General features: G+C 36.7%; 1 protein-coding gene and 1 pseudogene across 50 annotated transcripts in view; one reads left to right on the top strand and one right to left on the bottom strand.

Annotated features, from left to right (window-relative positions):
* The window catches only part of NRXN1 (neurexin 1), a 1114648-nt gene that overhangs the window by 807203 nt on the left and 290607 nt on the right, over positions 1-16838 (bottom strand). The gene's annotated exons all lie outside the window — the stretch shown is intronic.
* On the top strand, positions 14089-14514 carry LOC100518726 (protein mago nashi homolog pseudogene; annotated as a pseudogene).

The following is a 16838-nucleotide window of genomic DNA, read 5'->3' as shown; positions in this document are numbered from 1 at the left end:
CATTCCGAACCTCTCTAATCTGTGAAAACAAATATGATCATACTAGCTCTCCATAAAACCTTAAATAGTGTCTCTTTGCTATTTTAGAATAAAAGCAAAACACTTTAAATGACCTAAAAGTGTTGATTTGTTCTGGAGAAAAAATTCAATCTCATTTCAAAAATCTCTCCCTGCTCTCTGTATTTCAGCCCACTTTACTTATTTCTCCCTCCTCTGTCCTACTACAGGGCCTTCGGCCATGCTGGTTTTCTCTACATGGAACATCTTTTCTCTCTTCACCGGGGTCACACCCTTTCACCATTTCATTCAGTCACAAATGCCATTTCTTTGGAAAAATTTCCTCAGAGCCTTTGACTATGCCAAACCTGACCAGGAGAGACTCCTAGAACTCCATGTTTCTCTCCTTTGTCACTGCTGATGTGGTTGAGATTTTAGGCTTGTTTGTGGAATTACCTACTTAGCATCTTTATCCCCTACAAGAATATCAAAGAGGATAGGAATTCTTTTTGCTTATTAATAGACACTCAGGTCTTATAGAGCAGTGCTTGGCACCCAGTGCACTCCCAGTAAATATTTGTCAAATGACTAAATGCAAATACTAGAGAGGGTATGGAGAAAAGGGAACCCTCCCACACAGTTGGTAGGAATGTAAATTGCTGCAATTACTATGGAGAATAGTATGGAGGGTCCTCAAAAAAATAAAAACAGAACTATCATATGATCCAGCAATCCCACTCCTGGGTCTACATCTGGAGAAAATCATAATTCAAAAAGATCATGCATCCCAATGTTCATTACAGCACTATTTACAATAGCCAAGACATGGAAGTAACCTCAATGTCCACCAACAGAGGAATGGATAAAAAGATGTGATATAGATACATATTATATATATATGTTATATATATATAGATACATATTATATATATATATATTATATATATATAGATAGATAGATATATTGCTCAGCCATAAAAAAGAATGAAATAATGCCATTTGCAGCAACATGGATGCAATTAAAGATCATCATACTAAGTGAACTAAGTGAGCCAAAGACAACTGATGATATCACTTACATGTGGAATCTAAAAAATGATACACAGGGGAAAGGTGGAGGGGAGAAGAGGGATGGGCTGGGAGCTTGAGATTGGCACATGAACACTAGTGCACATTCTGTGATAACCTATATGGGAATGTAGATGTATATGTGCTTAATTGAATCACCTTGCTGTACAGCAGAAGTTAACACATTATAAATCAAGACTTCAATATTTTTTTAAAGAAATGATAAAAAATTAACTCTTTGAGATGTTGGTCCTAATTTCTGAAGCAGTGATACATTGTAGGGAAAGACACATCATTCTGACAATGGTGTGAAAGGCCAGTGCTTAAAAATTATTATAAGAAAACCACAATGATATGAGACCAATAACAAACTCTCACTTATGGAACTTTTAACTGTACTATTTAGACACATTATTTTATTTAGCTGTCTCAACTGTTTTATGAGATATATGTGTTATTCCTATTTTATTTATTTTTGGCCCTGTTGTGCAGAAGCTTGATGTAGTATCTCAGTTCCCAGACCAGGGATTGAATCCTGGGCTGCAGTGGTGAAAGCACTGAATCTTAACCCTTAGACCACCCTTATTCCCATTTTAAATATGAGAAAAATTTAAAAGGTTAAGAAACGTGCATAGGGTCTTCCAAAAAATAAATGATAGTGCTGGGATTTGAACTTAGGTTGACAGCAATTCTAAATTACATGACTTTATATTCTCTGTTTATGTAATCTTAGTAACATTTAATTCAGGTTATTGTTTGCAGGAGGAAGATGTATGCTTTTCTAATATTAATAAATCTCAGCCATTTTATAATTTTGGAGGGTCACCCCATAGAAGAGCCTTGTTCTATCTTCCACGTAAATAACAAGAGCAATACTTTCCAATTTTCTTTTGTCACAGTATTGACTATAAGATGTAATTATTCATTGAAAGTCAGTTACTAAAATGGTCAAAAGACTACAATATGAAAAAGCTTGTTGACAATAGCCCGAAGACATTATAGCAAGGGTCTTATGTGGAAGAGAGTCTTTAACTTAAAGATTTAAAAAAAAAATCAAGAGTACAAGAACTTTGTAAGAAAACACTAAGGAATATCAATATACCAGAGTCACAAAGGTTTATTAAGAAAGGTTTATGGGAGGCAAATTTTTTCCACATACGCAAATTCTAAAAAGAAGGGGCAGGGGTGAATCCTACCTGAAGGATAGGCATTATAAATAACTTGGAAACTGTGGGTGCTGGAAAACATTTAATTACAGAATTGCTTTTTAAATAGAATACTATTTTTGAGAACAACTTCTGCTTTAAAATGGCACAGATGAAAAAATAGAGCTGCATTTGGCTTGCAGAATATCAACCACAGAGTAAGCGTGACCTTTCCAAGAACAGTGTTTTTAGATCATGTTCACTTTTAAAAGATGAGTAAATCTTGCTTAATTCAGTGAAATTGATGGTTTTAGGAAGAACCTATTTAGGATCAAATATTTTAAAAATTCAATATTGGTTATGCACTGGGCAAATTTTCACATTAATGGCATCACATCCCCACAATGCACAAATATTCCACTGACTCTGACCCATTTATCACTGACCTCCAGAGGTTGATGGAAATAGGAATTTTGTGTGTATTCCAAATTAAAAAAGCAATTTTCTGGTTCAAATGCTAGTTCTCTGCCTGCCTTTAAACAATACATAGCCATTTAGTGTCTAATTAATTCAGAATTGAAAGAACGCCACACAAAAAGCTCTACTTTCCATGTACAATAAAGGTAGAAACTTGAGATTTGCAAGCAATAAGAGAAATACTGCCATACTCTCAGTAATTAGCAAATAAAGGGAACACACACGTTCTTTTGTGGAAACTGGCAGATATTGGCAAATTTTCTGAAATCTCACACAAATTATTTTTATATTGGCAATCCAGGAAGAGTTTAGATGTGAGGAGGGGAGAGGAAATGTCTCATTAATCGAGAATTAAACATAACTCAACTAAAGGCAGGCCCGAGGCTCTCAGATATATTAAAAAATAAGGAGGAAATTCACACCTGGAAAGAATTAACAAAATATAATTAAACTTTGAACAAAAGCCCCACACCCATGATGGGAGAAGGCAAGTAGGGCCCCAGATGTTAAAGGGTGCCATCCTGACTGCATAATCATGCAACTAGATATACAGTGAGAAGAGCCCTGGGAGGGGGCAGAGGGGTACATTTAGATAATCAGATCTATCTTGGTCACTATTCCTCAGTGTCTTCATCTTTAGATGTTGATTTAAAATAGAAGAATAAACTTAAGCTTTAAAATTTCTAATTGCTGGTAGTTAACCATTGTGATGAAACGGAAATGAATCTGACTAGTATCCATGAGGATGTCGGTTGATCCCTGGCCTCACTCAGTAGGTCAGGGATCTGACATTGCTGTGAGCTGCGGTGTAGGTCACAGATGCAGCTCAGATCCCAAGTTGCTGTTGCTGTGGCATAGGCTGGCAGCTGCAGCTCTGATTCAACCCAGAGCCTGGCAACTTTCATACGCCGCAGCTGCAGCCCTAAAACACAAAAAGAAAAAAAAAAATCCTAATTTTCTGTAGGAATACTACCTGCAGAGGAAGCTAGACTTGCACTCTAAATTTATGAGTTGTCATTCATGACAAGCGTTGTGATTTCCTGTAACATTGTATGTTGTAAATCTTTAGATGGCAAAAATTCTTACAAATCCTTGTTATTTTAGATTTTCTGGGAGCACAGTAGAAACAGACCAAGGACATTAGATTTGGTGAAGATATTTTATTAAGGACATTTTCTTGTATAATTAAAAAATACATGCTAATATTGTTCTCAAAATATCCTCCTTAGGCAGTGGGGCAGAAAGTGCAGTACACTAATCACAAAGGGCAACACAGCTTTATTGCCTCTATATGCTTTCTCTGCACCTCACTGTTTTAAAAATCTTCTGTTGAACCACATGAAATGTCTAATACTCATCTTTTTTTGACCTGAACAAACAGTAATTTTATATGGTATAACATGTTCTAATTTGTTTGTTTATTCTTCTGTTTGTATATATGCATGCGCATAACACAAATTAAAATGTTAACTAAATGCAATAATCAATATGGTCTCCTAAATTATCAGAAACTTCATTAAATAAAGTAAGCTTTGACAGGCTACTTACTCTTTTTCACTGGTCTTTTCCTATTCTATGACAATAGTTCAATCAATATTTATTCACTTATATGATCACTTTCGTAAATGCACACAGCAGGAGGGAATTTTAACATCTTCATTATTTCACAGGAGAAAGAGTTAAGTAAGTTTGTTGTTTAATGAGTCATGATTTGAAAAGAGGCTAAACTCTTCTTGGGCTTAAAAACTTGTTAGTATGTTCACATGGAAATATGTGAGGTGATTCAGGCATGTATCTCATTGTATTTGAGACACAGTAGAATTTGGTTAGTTTTTCTGTCACTTCAAATACTGTAAAATTGTCAGTGATTCTGAAAGTCAATTGGCAATGCCAACACCATTGACAGTGTTTGCTGATTTCCCTCAGCCCCTCAGCCTTTACCACATCACTTTTTATCTGTACATGTGATTCATAAAGCCTTATATATTTTGCAATCAGGGTTTGAGAATTTCACTTACCTGCGGGTTTGTATTTATCTCTAAGTAGCTTGTAAAACTGTACAATTTTTCTATCTTCCTGCTCTACTTTTGTTAGCCATTCAAGTGATCAGTGCTTCCAGGGAAACTCGACCTTTGCCTAGCCCTGGAGACAAGAATCCTGATTAGGAAGATGTTCTTGGGTAACTCTCTTCTAATGCCTGTGATTGGTTTAGGAAAGTGTAGATAAGACTGGAGAAGTGCTGAGAACTTGTGGGAAAGGTGTACACACACGCACACACGCATACCATGTCCTAGTCTATCTTAGGAAGTAGTTATATGAGCATATGCGAAACTACTGCACCCATCTTGTGATCACAACTAGGCAGATTTAAGGACAAAAAGCATAATATGCTGAAGGTAGTAGAGAGAAGATGGCAAGATTTAAGAGAACCATCAAACCATCTGACATCTAGATTTCAGTTATATTGGCATAATAAATTTGTGATTGTTTTCTCTTTAGAGGAAATATCCTGACACAGCTAAGAACTAAGTCTTAACATTTTCCTGCCAATATTATTTTTCAAGTCTTTGGAAAAGAGCAGTATTATTACAGCTTACAGAGTAAGTTTTCAGGAAATTGTCCCTGAGTATATAAATGGGAACAGAATAGACACTTTTTTAAGGCCATCTCAATCTGATGAAATTAAACCTTTACTAAATCAGTACACTTTCAAATAAATTATATATATGCAGACTATCAACCTAATGAAAATGACAGATATTCTTTGTGTTTGTGTGAATGTGTGTCTGTTTATATTTATTTATTTATTTATTTATTTATTTATTTTATTTTATTTTATTTATTTATTTTTTTTGTCTTTTTGCTATTTCTCGGGCCGCTCCCGCGGCATATGGAGGTTCCCAGGCTAGGGGTCTAATCGGAGCTGTAGCTGCCGGCCTACACCAGAGCCACAGCAACGCAGGATCCGAGCCGCATCTGCAACCTACACCACAGCTCATGGCAACGCCAGATCGTTAACCCACTGAGCAAGGGCAGGGACCAAACCTGCCACCTCATGGTTCCTAGTCGGATTCATTAACCACTGCGCCACGACGGGAATTCCTGTTTATATAAAAGTCAATAAGATGGTGAATACTGAATTTCCTAAGTGAGTTTTTCCCCAGTATTTCTTTCCTAGCATAATTAAAGTAGGTTATAAGTTTCCTCACTTTTTATGCATATTTCAATACTTAGTGTGGGAGGTTCAGAAGAGTGAGGGAGAAAGAAGAGGAGGGAAGATGGAATAAAAGTTCATTTTGGAATCAGAAACTGATTAGTAAGAAGAGTAATTTTAAGCAATTCACTTTTAAAGAAACTGTCACAATCGATAACTTCCCACAGCTTGGTTCATGAACCTTAGTTTTAGTTGAACTAGTAACAGGAAACAATTAGACATCATCACCAACGTTTTCATGCCTTAATGCCAGCACAAATTAACTCCTACCACTAAAAATATTCCTTCTGTCACAATCTGTGAAGGGTATGACTTACTGCACTTAGGGCATAATTGTGTCGCCCTGCCTGCATAAAACTGACACATAAAAATCAATACTAATTAAAAAAAGATCAAAACTGTCCTCATTATCTTATTTTGCTGTCTCTCCAAAATGAGGTTACCATTTATGACAGAGACACAACACAGTCTGGACTTAACCAATTCTGGCTGCCAAATAATAAAATAATAAAATGTGCATTTATTGGTTGGGTCTCATTACCTATTTCCCTAAGAACAGAGTTATTTACAGTGGAGCCTCAAAAAAGGACCACATATCTAACTACAAAGGTCATCTTGACTATCTAAGGCACTGCTATATTTAAATTTTTTTCTATTCAACATATCTGCATTCTTTTTTCCCCTCCACACTTTCCCCCCCAAAACACTGCAAATATGAGAAAAAAAAAAATCTATCTCAGAAGTCTGGAATCATTATGCCCTATTGAATGTGTAAAATGTATTTTACACCTTTATTCTATCTTGAAAATTCATTTAATTTTATCATGTTTAACATTTATTTTAACATAAAAGTAATGACACTATGTCCAAAAGTAATATTACTTACTATGGTCGCCTGGTGGCTTTGCAAATGTGTGCCTGAGGATGTGAAGTCTCATACTGCTTTTTTCGCCATTCTTTCTCCATTTTCTCCATGCTACCTGTCTTTCTGCAGGGCACTCGCAATGAAAAAAGCGGTAACAATCCCAGAAAATGTCACCATCACTGAGATAATTTACTCTGGAACCCTTATCATGTCAAACACACTGACCATCAGGAAGAGGAAATAAAAGTGTTGGAGTCTCCTCTGTTCTGTTCTGTCCTGGTCCTGGTCCTGGTCCCAGCTATGCCTTGAGGCCATCTCTGAGACCTGGGACTCTCATCAAGTGATGTCAGGTATTTTATCAACATCAAAACTCATTCAAATGATTCTAGTTTTAAATAGCTGACATTCACATTCAAATAAATAGCATGACTAACTTATACAAGACCCACAAACAAAAAGCCACAACTGTTTTTGTTTTTGCATTAGGAAAGTGATTTGCTATTTGAACTTGAGTGTAGGTCGGTCTCTACCTCATGTTTTGTTGCTATTTATACAGTTTAAATATAAATGCCCTGGTTTCCTTCGAGGAATTAGTGAGCTATGTGTCTGAGGTCACTGAAATTGAAAAATGTGCATACACTCTATTAACAGACTTAATAAGGAGTTGCTAATAGAGGGAGGCAAACTAAATCTAGGGACTTGGTCAGCATTTTTTGTCAGAAAATATTTCAAATGAGACAATTTCTTGGTTCAGTAGTTTATGTTAGCTGCGAAATGGGGAAGAAAAGTTGGGGGAATGTTTAAAGAAAGAGGGGAATATTTAATGAGCATTAAATATATAACAGATTTAATGTTAAGCACATTTATATCAATTACTTTTGCCAGAAACCCACTGTAAAAGGCAACTTGCAGGTGAAAAAAAAAAACCATGCATATCAGTTATTTCGACAAATGACGAACACATTTAAAAAAATTTGAACCTGTTTAATTCAACTGTCACATGATCCCTAAAAAACCCACTACAGTATTATCCTTTGCATTGTTTCTATATTGATAAAACAACCCTAAAATTCCTTTTGTTATTAAATACTAATACACCTTGAGAAAAGTGAGAAATGACTATTTTATACTGAATTTTATTCAACAGCAAAGATTTACGCAGGAAATTTTCAGAGAATTACACTTTTGTGAAAGACTGTAGACAAACGGAAACAAATAATCTTCTCCCTCACAGAATCACCATATACTAACTAGTCTGGAACCTCTTTTTAGCTCATGATTGTCCTGAAATCAGAGCCAACACAAAACTGGAGTCCTTATAGACACTGTAACTGAGGAACTGGAATTCTCACCCACACTTAGACTCTCCTTCCACGTGTTATTTTTGTTTTCACATCTTTCGAGAACATTTATGGACCAGTCAAGACCTGAGCCATACAATTTTAAAAGTACTACTTACAAGCTATGTCTTTATAGTCACTAATTTATAATAATAATAAAATTATTGTTATAGAAAGAGATGATAATATAAATGTATCATGGTCTCCAGTACTTTAAGACAGAATAACATTGTAATCATGATATCAGAGTCTGCAGTACTCTGATTAAGAGAGAATAACATTTTAATAATGAATCTTAGGATAATATACGTAAAAACAGGAAATATCCAATTTAGAAAGCAAAAAGTATAAATAGCATGTAAGGGAGGGGGCAAGGCTTGGAGACCTTTCTCACAGGAATTCATCTTCCCAAATAGGACTAACTGGTTATATCAGGAAATATTTTACTTCTAATAATAATAACAACAGTAATGATAATACCAGAAGACAATATTATTAATAATCACTTCTGTAATTTCTTGAGAATTTATTAAAGTTGAAGCACTACGCTCTGCACTTGCTATACATTTCCATTGACTTTTGTAAACTAGTCTTCTCCATTTTATAGAAGAACAAATAGTTAAATGACTTCCCTAAAGCAAAATCTAAATAGAGAAGTATTACCATAATCTAAAGCACAAGGCTGTTAGATTATGAATACATATTCATAATGATACGATTATAGCTATGAAAATGAAAAACTACTGTTCTTTTCTTGCAAAATAAATACACTCAGCACAGAATGTTAAAAGCAGCATGGAATAGTGCAGGATAAAATTAGTTTTCTATCAAAATTATTGCCATAAAAGCATACAGGGAGTTTTTCCCAAATCAAAGGGTTTTAACTAAATCATAACTTTCTGACTGAATCATTTGACATTTCTCTATTCACTGCTTTGTGCGTCTCATCTTGTCCTCTCAATGAAAAGCAACTATAAGCAGTCACTCCTCAACTGAATATGTGGCTGGAAGGCATGCAGCACCATGGTTAATTAGACAGGCCTCAGAATCTAACCAGCATGATGGAATCTGAGCTCCATCACTTGCTAGCTCTGCAACTTTGAGCAAGATACTTAATCCCTTTAAATCATTGTTACTTATCCATAAAATCAACTTGATAATGGTATCTACATGAAACTGTTATTGCTAGGATTAAATGAAATAATGCAATTGAAGGGCCAGCATAGTATGTGGTACATGGCAAATTCTCAGTAAATCATATACGTTTGTACATTTATGGCTGCCCTTCTTGGAGTCAAAAGGAACTGCCTTAACACTTTCCTCCGCAGATGAAATTGCTAATAAATGCCTTCCATTACTTTCATTTCCTTTTCTTCATTTTTCTATTTCTATTAAGGAACTCAAACTAACTGGACCATGGCCTTCCTTCTTTCTGTCTTGGCATAGTCTAGCACGTCTTGATTCACCAAGGGGTTAACAGATGTGCTGGGACATATGGTGATAGCTAAGAAACATCTAGGCAAGAAGACAGGTTCCTCTCCTCTCACTGTGAATGGGACCCCCTAGCCCAGCCACCTCCCTGCTCAGATCACAAGAGTATTCAGCAGTGACTGAAAGCCAAAGGAGCCCATTCAATTTCACACCACAGCTTGTATTCTTGGCATGAAAAGTTATAATTTGACTTTGCCATAGATACATTGATATGCTAGTTGACAATGTTCTAACTATGGTTGTTGTGCAATACTACCTGCCTCAGGAACATTAAGGATTAAAGAGACTTTCACAAGCTCATTGTATCAATGAAAAAATGATGTCTGAGTATCAAGCGATTAGTTCACAAAGGCACTTCTGAAACATAGTCCACTCATAGTCTGGGGGCTGGCTTTCCTTTTCTGTTGTTGGCTGGGACCTCACTGGCCACTAGAGGGTTGCTATGCATCATCTCCCTTATCAGAACCTCTTAATGCTCTGTACTGAAATAACTGCATTTTAAGGGCAGGACCATATTCTCCTCCACTTCTACAGTATCTGCAGAGAGTGTCTAGAAATGAGAAAGACCATTTCAAGAGCTGATCAATATCCAGCTGGGGAAGATAGATGAAGGTAGTGGGTTGAAAGCAGAATTAAAAAAAAAAAAAAAAAAAAAAAAAAGCAGATATGGGGATTGGCTGAACACTCCAGTTAAATTCCTTAACCCGTTCAGGGTGGCCAGAAAGTGCTCACACTGCTGTTTAAAGCCAGGAGAGTGGGAGTTCCCTCGTGGCTTAGTGGGTTAAGGATCCAGCATTGTCGAGTCACTGTTGTAGCACAGGTTTGATCCCTGGCCCCAGGATTTGCACATGCCACAGGCATGGCCACAATATAATAATAATAAAGCAGGGAGAGTGAATTACAGGAAGTGTACTGAAGTGTACTAATAAACCCTACCCATGGACTTCTCTCTGTTCAGAGAAGATTATTAGATTAAGCAAGACAGAGGCCGGCACTAGAGGGTGTGCAATAGATCATTTAGGTTGACAGGAATCAGAAAAAGATGACCATAGCTCAGAAGTGGCCTTATACTCAGGCCTCTTTCAAGTTAATTTCATCTCACTCCCAAGCCAATCTAGCTGGTGGAATTCCAAGTTTGATTCCAACATCAAGCCAATGAGGCCATACCTAATTTGGGATCTGAGCCACGTCTGCAACCTACACCACAGCTCACAGCAACTCTGGATCCTTAACCCACTGAGCAAGGCCAGGGATCAAACCCGCAACCTCATGGTTCCTAGTCGGATTTGTTAACCACTGAGCCACGATGGGAACTCCTCAATAACTCTTCTTGAGGCAAGTTAAGATTCTGTTTCCTCAAGTAATTTTCTCTACTTCACCATTCATGAATGTGCTCTTCCACATGGGTAATAATAATAATACCACCAATCATCACCTGTGTCCTGGCTGCTGCTGGGTGCCGTTACCTCTACTATGACCACATACAGCCTCCTTTTCTTTTTTTGGCTGCACACATGGTATGTGGAAGTTCCTGGGTCAGGGAACAAACCCATGCCATAGCAGCTACCCAAGCCACTATAATGATGACACCACATTCTTAACCTGCTATGCCATAAAGAAATCCAGCCTCCTATTTTGAACTGTACCTACCATGTACTATACATGATATTAAATATTTCACAAGCATTATTTCACTTAATTTCAAAGACATCATCAGCTAGGCACTGCCTTTACTGATAGATAAAGAAACAGAGGTTTGTTAGGGGTTGGTGGATGTCAGAGATCATTCAACTAGTAACACAACCAAGACTAGAATCTATGTTTCTTAAAGTCCAAAGGCTCTACTTTCACTCGGCACCTTATCCTGGCCCTGTAAAAAGCCCTTACTCAACTACTCCTGGAAATACCACAGGCCTCCTTTGGCATTGATGAGGTTGAGTGACAAGTGTGCTTATGCATTACTGTACAGCTAATATCTCTATGAATGAAACGCCTATTTGATTTCATTTAACCTCAAAAGAATCTGATTACTAAATAACCATTGAAGAATTATTGGCAATTATGTTCTGTAATTATGATTCCTGTTAATGACATTAGTGTGCAGCCTTTCATATTTAGTCTTATTAATTAATCCCCGTAAGCACAGAAAGTTATAATCAATACAACAAAGGCACCATGGTAAATTATAAATAATCCCCAAATCCCTCAAACAGTTTTCAAGGCTTTTTCGGCTTCCTTGTTTGGGACACGTTTAGTTTGGGAGCTGGAAAAGTCTGTAGTAGTTGATAGCTCCTCACCCAGAATCACCTATTTCGCTAATGTGCCTAATTAGGCAAATGCTTAAAATTGGAGTCCCAACTGCCACTGACAACTATAAATTTCTGTAAGGCAATAAAAATACTCAACTGGCTGAGTTAAGAGACCCCCCCAAATCAGATACACAACTTTTCATTTCTCTGAGGAATATATTGCTTCATATAATACCTATTGTCAGTGAGTGTCTGGTTTAAGTTTTGCAGAAGTTCATACAGCAAGTATGTCTAATGCCGAAGTCCAACAAAGAAAGCTTCCTGACAGCTCAATCTCACAGACAGACAAGATAACCAGGCCTACTGACAGTGATGCTAGGAATTGATGCTTTATGAAAAAGCTGGTCTCTGCATCTTAAGTTTTTCAAAATCCCCCACCCATTCTCAGATTTTCTTCCCCTTATCTGGATCAAACATCTAAGTTGATATACATCAGATTTATAAAATGGTTATTTATGTATTGTACCTGAGACAGCCACTCCTACTGTTGTCCAAAGATGCTACAAGCTGCCTTAAAAGTAGTCCATTCCAAGAAGATGTGGCATAACAATTCATTCTGCCTTGTTGGCTTCTGAACCTTATCTATGTTATAGTCTAGAAACCAATGAATTCCATTATTTTTGCCATGGAGAGTAAAGGGTCAGAACTTGATCCCAGTTGGTGCTCTACATCCTTTCCTGATTCCATTTTTGTTCTGGACAATTTCCCAGGAGTTAGTACATAATCCTTGGCAGCTGCCTAGCCTCAGAGACAATTTGGGAGGAGGAAACATAGGCTCACAAGAAATAAAATATCTCTAACAAAGCATCATTGCATCAATATAACAGAGAATATGGTTATCGTCAAAGGATTTATAAAGAGGAATAACATGACAATTTTAGACTGAATATAAATTGGTTCCTTCAGATAAATATCTGCTGGTGGAGTAATCAATCTAACTGGCCATATAGAAGAATTAATTTGTAAAATTATAATATTTAATATCTGGAAGCCATCTTTCCATCTGAAGGTCATCTGAAGCCAACTTTCCATTCTACAAATGAGGGAGCTGAGATTCAGAAAGAGAAAGGAACACGTCCAAGGTTACCCAGTAAATCAATGGTTGAAATAGAATTGTAACAGAGACATCTTAACCACACCATCCACTACTACTCAAACTAAAAGGTTAGTTCAGTTGTGAAAGTTTGTAAGAGAGAATTATATTATTCACAATCCTATATTTATGGTTTGAAAGACCTTACCTAATATCACTGACAGTCATTGTTAGCATAGGTCTTCCATATTGACAATATGCAAAATTAAGATCTGAGTAGACATTGGGAACATGACTTACACTGCCATAAATTGGAAAAGGAGATCTTACCAGATACTGCAATTCATATCCTACCATCAGCAAGTTTTATACAAATTAAAATAATAATAGTGATAGTAATGATAGAAGCCTATACTGTTTTAAGGTCAAATTTCTTTTTTTTTTTTTTTGCCTTTCAGGGCTGCACCTAAAGTATATGGAGGTTCCCAGGCTAGGGGTTGAATCGGAGCTACAGCTGCCAGCCACAGCCACAACAACGTGGGATCCAAGCATCTTCAACCTACACCACAGCTCACGGCAACGCTGGATCCCAGACCCACTGACTGAGGCCAGGAATTGAAGCCGCATCCTCATGAATACTAGTCAGATTCGTTTCTGCTGTGCCATGACGGGAACTCCATCAGATTTCTTTCTTAGAGCTTTCATCTGACAACACATGACTTTTTAACTTGTTTTCTTTTCTTGGGGGGGGGGGTTCCCTAGAAATTTTGTTGGTTTGTTTCAGTTATTTACTATTAAGTAAAAATTATAAAATTTCACTTAAAAACTGACTGTTCTTTTCTTATAGGTGGCTCACTAGATGTGGAAAAACATAAAAAAAAAAAAAAAAAAAAAGGAAAGTGAAGGCAAGGTAAGGAAAACCAAAGCACTTCTTTCCTGCCTGGCAAGTCTAAAAGTCAATGAATTCCATGATTTTTGGAAATTTGAGTTCCTGACTGCTTTAATGTTTTCTTATTCTAGTGCCAAAATTCCTATGCAAGTGGTTTTTCTAACTACCACCAAAGAGCCTATGCAAGTACTAATTAGCTGGCCTAAGTGAATGTAGATTTCCTTGAAATTAAAACCAATTTTCAGAGCCATGGAGAGTGACTTCTGTGTTACTACCTGGGTTATTAGGGCAAGTTCAACCCTGAATTCCTCAAGTTTGAGTTCTGACCTGACAGGAAACTGATATATGCCAACAACAGTGATTATAAAAATGATGTCATGCTCAGAAAGGAGGCTTATGTACACAAAAATGTGATGGAGGAACTGAAAAGAATAACTGATGAAGAAAATGAAATTCCCAAGGATGATGCTTTGTGGCCTCCTCCTGACCCAGGGAGCCAAAATAAGCTTGAAATCATCATTGGAGATGAACGTATTTCTTTCACAACATCAAAAATTGGTTCCCTCATTGATATCAATCAACCCAAGAATCCAGAGAGCTTATGAGTATTATATTATCATGCTCAGGACCTGAAGTGTTTGGTCTTCAGTCTGATTGGAATAGGCTTCAAGATTAAGCCAACCTAGACTGAATACTGGTATGGACACAAGCGGCGGTAGGAGTAGTCGCTTTTCATTACCATTATCAGGACACTCTTGTGTATATCTGGGCAATATTTTTTGTAAACGATAAATGATGGTCTTTAATAAATAAGTAGCAAAAAGTAAGTTTCACCTATTAGCTTCAAGGGGAATAAGACATAAATGTTCAGAACATCATACTCAACAACTATGTTTATTAAAGCAAAATACAGAATGCACCAACAAAGATACATATTCCCTCATGAATAATGCTTATGGGACTGGCCCTTTCTTTGTTATATTTGCTTTTTATTAATAGCCTGCTATACAGTAAGAACACACTTTGAGAAAATAGGACAAAGAAGACATTCTGATTTAAGAAGAGGGTGAAAGGAAGAGGTGGCAGTGGCACAGGTGGCACCTAAGGTCTACTTGAAAGTTTTGAGAGATAGGTCACTTGTGCAAAGCTAGGCCAGTGAAAGCCTTAATTTGAATGTAATAGCTCCCATGGCTGGCTTAATCATAATATTAATAGAGCTGTTTTCATAGCTTTGAATAAATAAGAGTTTATTGCTTGAATATTTAGTCCATTGAACACTATTGTATCCACTTGCAACTATAAATGGATAAATAAATTTGTATTTTCCCTTGAAGTAGGACTGAGTTAGCAAAGTGTGCTCTCTTAAAGAAAGAATTCTCTAGGGTCTGATTGCATCTTCTCCCAAAGTAGGGCTTGTACAGACACTAGGGGAAATAAACTTCCAAGTGATAGCAGCAAAACCCAGCTGACTATGGAAGTCAAACTGCCTTGCACGCAAATTAATAAAAGTTTGCCTGAGAAGATGAAAGAAGCTGCAGTTCTCAGAGCAGAAATAGGCTCCACCTTACTTACCATCTTTTGTAAATACAGGGCTTGTGACAGCGTATGATCAGTGTCCTCTGAGTGTACAAAGGTATGGAAAAGCCTGTGTAATCCCCAGTTTTAATGATTCTTTAGAGTGGAAGAATCTCTCCTCAGCCTTCTAACAGCCTACTTGCTCTTGGCCAAAAAGGAGAGGAAAAAATAACCAGACAATTCAATGAGCCATTTTCCAGATGTAGGGATGAACTCAGAACATTACTTAAGCAAAACCTTCTACAAATGTCACTTCTCCGGGATGCTTAAGAGAAGGGCCCATCAGATCTGTTCTGAAGGTTAAAGCCATGCACACTCTCAATCACATAGCATGGTGCCTGGCAAATATTAATAAGAACTAGGAAATAGTTACTATTGAAATTCAACCCAGCCTGTTCAATTCAGAATAGTTACCCTGAGCACAGACGCTCTTAAAGCACTGGTTTATACAGAGGTAGGTACAAGTGCTGATTCAGACTCAAGCAGCCCCTTTTAGCATCATTAGTCCAACTGAATTATTTTACAGAGTAAGCCAAAAACTCAGATAAACTAACATACTCAAGAAACAACAATTCTTTGGCCTACCTATCATCCCCTTTTGTATAACTATTCCTTACCTCCAAGGTTCACAATGCTTAGCCTTCTGATGTGTAAATATACCACACAGGGCATTAACCTCTGCCAATGGAAATAAAACTGTAATTGATTTGGTTCTGTGATTATTTAACATATAAACATGTGCTCATTGAGAAAAATGATGTCTGGACAACTGACATTGTATTTCTGCCAAATACCAAGCTGATGTTCATAAAATCTTACTGGAGAGCACCCAATGCTAACTACAGGATTTCAAACTGCTGATTTGCAGAGATGAAGCATGAAGCAATCTACATTGTGCAGCTAATCAGAATTCCCATCCTTACCCATGCTCTGAAAAGAAGCCTAAATTTTTTATTTGGAAGCCATTTTGAAAAGCTTTCATTAATTTAAATTTCAGAACAGATTTCTCCCCATTATGTGTATTCAATGAAAGCCCTGTTAAATACAACACCATGATAAAAGTGAACAAATAGCAGGTTTTTCCAAGGCACCCATTTTATTTTATTCCAAGATCCAGAGGCATTGACAATTCAGGGATTGCTGCAATATTTAGACTCTCTTGAAGATTAGAAGGAATAATAATATAGTGATTTCTAATCCTCTATAATGTGTTTAAAACATGTGAGACAAATGAGTCGTGTTCCTTAAAACTGCCCCCCAAATTAAGCAATGTAATAGTTGATAATTAGATGCATTTAATTCAAATTTAAAAACCATCTTTACTTGATATGCTCTTTGTAGAAATACTATTCAACTGAATCCTATTATAACTGACATGGTTTATTTATTATACTTCATCTGAGGAAAAAAAAGCACATATCCAAAAAACTTCATT

This window comes from Sus scrofa, chromosome 3 (assembly GCF_054392235.1).
Source record: "Sus scrofa isolate SSC_HxYL_T2T_F1_AM1 chromosome 3, Sscrofa_HxYL_maternal_Yorkshire_Landrace_v2.0, whole genome shotgun sequence".
Taxonomy (NCBI): Eukaryota; Metazoa; Chordata; class Mammalia; order Artiodactyla; family Suidae; genus Sus; species Sus scrofa.
Note: the sequence above shows the minus strand (reverse complement) of the source record. Positions and strands in the feature narration are given on the sequence as shown.